The following is a 7,009-nucleotide window of genomic DNA, read 5'->3' as shown; positions in this document are numbered from 1 at the left end:
TACAGTTAAGGTTTTAATGAAGTTCGAGCGAATACATAATTAGCAAAAAAAGTTGAAATAAAGTGATTAAACAAAAATTATTACAAATATCGTAAATAACAGTTCACAAATGCATATATAGAGATATTTTTTGGAGGGGGAAATGGTCTTCACAATTTGAAGTAGATCGGACACGTGTAAACGCGCGCCATCTATTGTAGGATAAATGTACTATGCCAGAGTGTATTAAAAAAACTTCCCAAAGTTTTATGGTAATCGTACTATGCCACAAACCTTTGCGGGAGTATATTAAACAACTTCCCAAAGTATCATGGCAATTGGATAAACGGTGTGGTAATGCATGAAGGACGAACAGACAAACGAACAGACAAACAAACAGAATACATTCATTTTTATATATATAGATTAAGTACAACAATAAAAGAAAAAGATCTTTTGAATTGTGTAGACGATTTAAAAAAAATCCATCAACATTTGACAACTATCTCCGCTGTTAATAGATTTTATTTAAAGAATAACATTTATATTACAGTATTAATTATAATAAATAAATAGTGTGTGGCGCCATCTCTTATCGGATTTTTTCATAAATTTTTTTTTATAATATTAATTACTATAAAAAGGCAAAACACTTAAATTTTAAGGGTAGAGACGAATTTTTAAAAAATATATATGCTAATAAGGAGTAAAATTTTCATTGAATCTGACCTCACTCGAAATATAGTTTATGAATCCCTTCAATTTCTACATTTCTGTTTTAATTGTAGCCATCGAAATTTAATATCAGTAATGAGGTAACCCTCGTATAATACGGCACTTCTATAGCACGGATTTACTGTAACACGGTTCGAGAGTTGAGTAAAACCCTTTTACAACAGGAAATGTAATAAATTTTACCTTCGACACAGTGACATTAATTAATCAATCTAAACGGAAAGGATCTATGTCAGATGACTAAGATGGAAGACGACATTCACCGTTCATACATAACAAATCACAGTAATATAAATTGCAAAAAGTTCAATTGTTTATGTCAAATGTAGTATAGAAACGTTTTAAGAATATTGAAAAAAAAAAAAAAGCTGAAAGAAATCAGACGTATGTGTCAATGTTCGAAGGTCGCCTTCTATTTCTTTTATCTAACATTGACCTTTTCTAGCCAGGCTGATCATGTCTACGCTTTTGAAGCGCGAATTATTATATAGGTAAAAATATGATATACATGAAACATTGTATTATGAACAACTGTTTTGTTAATTTATAGATTTTTTTATACTTTCTGAAAGAAAATATTTCTTTCTTTTATCGTTTTTCGACAATCATTCTTATACCGAATTTAGGACGAAGAATGACGTCAGCAGATTCGAAAATCTTATCTCTATGGTCCAAAGACTTCACTCGAAAATGTCGAAGAACATTGGCTAAAACTGTCTTCATCTCCATCATGGCGAATTTTTGACCTGAAGAAAGGTAAATACGTCAAAAACACAGCAGGCTTTTGTCTCATATCACAATTACCTACCTATGCAATTGCGTGGACCGGCAGAGAACGGTAGAAAGGCAAAGGGGTGACGTTTCTCGCAGTTTTCTGGTAGAAATCGATTTGGATCGAACACTTCGGGATTTAAAAAAACCGTTGGATTATGATGAATACCATAAATGTTTACTGCAAGAGACGACTTTGCCGGCAAGATATAATCACCTGAAAGAAAATTTAATTGTTATCAATGGAATTTTTGTCATAGTGGGAAGCGTATTTACTCTCAAAATGCGATACATACCCACTTTCAAATCGTATGGATTCCTTCTCACTATGACTGGAACCGGAGGATAGATTCTGAGTGTCTCCTGCAATTACTTAAATATTTCAAAATAGTTGTCGAGTATTTGATAACATAATACTGTTTACAAACAAAATTCACAAAATTTAAAAATACTTCGTTGGTCTTAAATACTTTCTGTTAAGATACAAAAAAGTTTCTCTTAATATAAAAAACGAAAATGATAATCCTTATCTTTTGTTTCTGATTAAGAGTAAAAATCGGTAAAAGTAGCCTCTGCGTACTCGATAACAGCGAAAACATATATAGGGCTTACATACTGCATATTGTCACTGCTGCCTAAGCGAAAAAAGTAAAGCGAATTTATAGATTATCGAATGTACAAGTTAGATTTGTTTATTATTGCCACCCTTCAGATGCCGTGCAGGGAAAGTTGACCGCTTTTTCTAGTCGTACCACTCGCTACATAGCAAAGTGTGTTTTGTGATTTTCAAGATTTTTGCATGCAAGTTTTTAAACATTTTAACCTACTGATACACACGTGACTTGAACATTGATGTTAAGCATAACGCACACTAAATGAATTGTAGTTTGTTATACTGTAATCGTTTTTTAGCTGACAATGTTTTGTCCATCAGTTTAGAGATTCATTTTCCAAGACGGGTATTATGGAATACTAGCATAAATGGATAAACTGAAAGAAAAAGACATTAATAAGGAACCAGAAGCTTCAAAACAACAAAAGAAATCGAGCATTCAAAGACCACCTGTTAAAAAATTAAACTTAGACCGACCTTCTAGACCCAAACCTACTAGAGATGATTTCATTGTTAGCAGCGATGAATCGTTCCATTCTGATGTATTATCTGTAATGCACTTCATGCCATCAACTAAAAAACCAGAAAACGAAGACGCAGAATGTATCTTATGTAACGGAAAATTCTCCGAAGATGAACGAGGGAAAATTTGGACTGTTTTCTGTGGGCTCACCTTGATTATTCCGGAGCAGAAAAGAAAAATTATATCTGTGACTTTTGTAAATAGACTCGAAGCAGGAATGACATGTACATAATCTTAAAAATATGGTTTTTATAGTTAAAAATTGCCATGTTTTATGAAGTCTAATTAGTTTTCCAATGATTTAAACCACCTATTTCATATTACTATCCATTTGTAACATCTTTTAAATAATATATTTTATAACAACAAAATAAATAGTATTTTTTTTACAAATGACAGTTTACTACGATTAGTTATAGTATGTACTCATGATAATTTGGGGATTTTTATCCAAAAACCAGTAAAGTTATTTTTAGAAATGTAAATGGTAATCCATAATACTTTCCTCTTCTCTATATTCTACAGCTTTAAGTATTGTTTTAGGTTTACATTTATATTGTATAATTTTAAATATACTGAAGTCTTTATTTAATACCAACTGATGAGGGACTATTTTCTATCGGAAAATAGTCCAAAATGCATTCGGGTTCTTTCGTTCCCATACTTATGTAGTTATTTTTTCGTTTCACTCTGACTCCTGAGCGTTTGCGCCCATCATTTGTCCGATAATTTCTCACTATTATCTGCCTCACGTTTATTGATAATTTAAATGTCTAAATTTCACCTTTCAACCAGGCATTTAAAGGTAAATTGTTACCTTGACAACGCATTCCAGATACTTCATTTTTCTAAGGTCTTCGGACGTAATAGATTTATCCATGTCTTCACGAAAAATTTCTTCCTGCTCCTGGTAAACTTTCTCTTGTATAACGGGATGCAATCCGAGTAGATAAAGAGACCAACTAATACCCATTGCACTTGTGTCGTACCCCTAACAAAAAGACAATTTTTATATACCCCCGATTATCTTTTTTTTAAATTAGTGAATGAAACTGATTTTACTGCGAACATGAATGTATCAACTTCTTCTCTGATATCTTCTTCGTTGAGACTTTTATCTGTTAAATGATGATAAAGCAGTAAATCCAGAAATGCTCGCCTCTTCTTCACCCCTGTAACTTCATTTTCTTCTTGAAAGTTTTCGATTGTTTGATTGTCTTTCAGTTCTTCGATCATTTTCTGTTTCTTTTGTCTAATTACCTGAATTGTTTTCATTTTTTAATTAACAACATAAATAGTTTATGAAAAAAATACAAATGGACTTGCCTTTCTGTCGAAATCGTGAATCGTGTCAATATCTTTATAAAATGTTTTTCCTAATGGACTAAAGTTGAAAATGAGACGAAACCAATACCAAGGCTTCATGAACCATTGAAAAAGTGCAGATGTTATACTAAATTATAAAACACAATGCGGTATATTATAAATGCTTCATATAATTGAAATATATTTCACATTGTTAAAAATATTTTAAAATTTTAAACCTGAAACAAAATAATTTTTTTTTAACCTTTGTAAAATACTTTCGTCATTAGATTACGATAAATAAATGATTTTGAAAGCAAAACTTAATTTTCTTACTCATTGTTACTGTTTTCATCTGTGATAAATCTATTGGGCGTATTTGAAATATTATAGCATTGTCAACATGTCTTTTCAAAATTTCAAGCAACTTTTTGTTGCTGCCAATATGCTTCAATCGTGTTTTTCGGTACGCAAAGACACACCGTGAGACTAGTGAAAACTCTTTTGCATTGACAATGTCGACTTTAATTTATTTGTTGATGGATGTATTTCAATAAATAAAATCAGGTTAGTACATTATTACAATACTTTAATATACTAGTATAGTTATGTTAGACATGACATAAATAGTGTTAGTTGTTAAAGTGTAATGTTAAGATTGATTTATTTATTATTAACTTTTACAGAAATTTACAAAATTTAAATTTGTTTATTCCTTCTCGCCATTTTCCTTTTTTTTTCTGATATCCAGGCAGACAGCATTTGCCTTCTCACATAAACGCCAGCAGTTGCGTCACTTCTATGTAAAATTAATGTTATTTTTCTTACACTAAGGTCACTAAGAATTTCTTATAGTGTAGTCAGAAGATTTAACCATTTTGAACCAGCTTCATTTCTTGTGTGTTTGGACGAATGAAAGGTCTCTAATAAATACTTAATAATAAAAGTGTGACAATAAATAAAAACATATTATTTTTTACTTATTGCAAAACTACCTTATATTCAAATAGTTTGATACTGTTATACTAATATGCTTATTTGCGCCGTTGAATGTAAAATCGTATTTAGAAGATATTTAGTGTATTTTTCCCTCATGAAAGAGGCAGCAAGGATTGCATTGTATGCGTAAATAGAAACTCTTTCGTTTCTTACATAGAAGCAGAGGGCATAAAAACAAATTTGTATCCTATGCGAACACGTGTAATAGAATGAAACTACAAGTGGTCTGGAGGACAATTCTATCCATGCTATGAAAACCTTTCCCAATCAATTAAAATTACGAGGTCGTTTGTCACCTTTGATTCATTGTCACCTATTGCAATTATGACTTTTCATAGTGGTAAAGCTAAGTTTGTTGTACAATAATCGATAGAGAAACGAAAATAGTGATTACATGAAAATTGAAAAAATAGCTAGAAAAATCCTTTGAGTTATCTATTCAAAAGATCTATTCAGATTTGTCATTAAATATTTCTTTTCAACTTACTTATTAATGGCAACGCCATAATCAGTATCAGATCTGTCTTGAGTGTTGAATCGAACTCCCATTGCTGAATCTGTAAATAATAATAGTACATTTATTAAATAACATATTGAATTTGTACACTTTTCTTAGTAAAGTTGTCTGTATTAACCGTTAGAAATTTGGAACATAATGTGACTCAATTTGAAAAAGTACTGAGAAAAAGAAAGCTTTTAACAAACTAGAAACGTTTTCTTTTCATGATTATGAAGACGACACATTCCAATGTATTAATGCGTCAACATGGCGATACAAAATTTCGCAATGGCAATCGTACTTAGAATCGGAAGTTTCGTTGGCTCTAATTTAGAATCTGACGGCTCAGCGCCTTATTATTCTTTTTTCTGCTATGGTCCGACTGGTTGACCTCACAATGCGTACAATTAAAACAAATTGTCTTATTCGCAAAATAAAAATAAAAATCAAAATTCTCGAAATAAAATAAAACTTTTAATTTAAAATAACATTTCGAAACTGTCGTAATGAAGAGACAAGTTTAAAAAACACACTTTCAACTGCTCGTTCATTTTTCAACACATTTTCGAATTGTAGTTTTTTTAGAATATTCAAAAAAAATGTTACAAATATTTTTTGTGCTAGTAAAAAGGCAATTTTCCTTTCAAGTAAACATTGCTTAATCAATTCTTACCTCCAATAATATCCAAAGTGCACATACTGATTAGCTCGTCAATAAGAAACTCTTCATTTTGCTTTTTATTTTTCAACTTTTCAATTAAGATGTTTGAGTGGTCGTTGAAAATTCCTTGAAAGTTTTCGAGAATTCGAAAGTGAAATGCCGGAGTTAACAATTTCCTACGATGTCTCCACTTATCGTTCGAACTGTTTCGATTGTAAACAAATAAATTACTTGTATTAATGTGAAATATTCGATGATTGTTTTACCTTGTTATAAGACCTGTTTCCAGCCACGGATGAAGAATATTATAAACCCAATCTTTGTTAATCACGGTGTTATTCTTTAGCACTTCCTGTATTAAATAATAAATTGTTAACGTGAGAAAGCACTTATTACGTGATCAAGCAAGTATACCTGAGCCACATCTGGGTGAGATAATATAATATAATGATAGCCACCCCAAGAAAGTTTCAATAGTTTCTCTTTGATATATGCCAAACAGGCACAACTCAATACTTGAATTATAACTAAAAAAATATATTAAACAGGGCATTAACTTTTATTGATCGCTATTCGAAAACAAATTCGTAAATAACGTTACATCGTAAGATATAATTTAATACTTTGAAATTATACTTACAGGTGCCACAAAGTTTCCGATAATCTTGCGCTTTTACTGGACAGAAAACAAAATTCCAAAAATAGGGCAAAGTGGGAAATTTCGGTATTTCGTTCCTCGATTTGTTGTTGCTTTTTTTCTTCCTCATATACAGACCTGAATAAATATTGCAAGACCTGAATAAATCTATTTAATTTTCAATCATAGCCACATTCTGTGTTAAATACGACCAATTTCACCAGCATGTTCTCGATAGGAAATTCGGTATAATTTAACAAATTCATATTTTTCGGTTGAAACTAGAA

The 7,009-nt window shown here is 30.9% G+C and overlaps 1 pseudogene; it reads right to left on the bottom strand.

Moving 5' to 3' along the window:
* LOC111638216 overlaps window positions 1-6,638 on the bottom strand; it is a 33,212-nt pseudogene extending 26,574 nt beyond the window's left edge.
* Window positions 6,639-7,009: the final 371 nt, after the last annotated feature.

Source organism: Centruroides sculpturatus, unplaced genomic scaffold (assembly GCF_000671375.1).
Source record: "Centruroides sculpturatus isolate CEXI.00-Female unplaced genomic scaffold, Cexi_2.0 scaffold1049, whole genome shotgun sequence".
NCBI lineage: Eukaryota > Metazoa > Arthropoda > Arachnida > Scorpiones > Buthidae > Centruroides > Centruroides sculpturatus.
The sequence above is the reverse complement of the archived record's forward strand: the minus strand, read 5'-3'. Positions and strand labels throughout refer to the sequence as shown.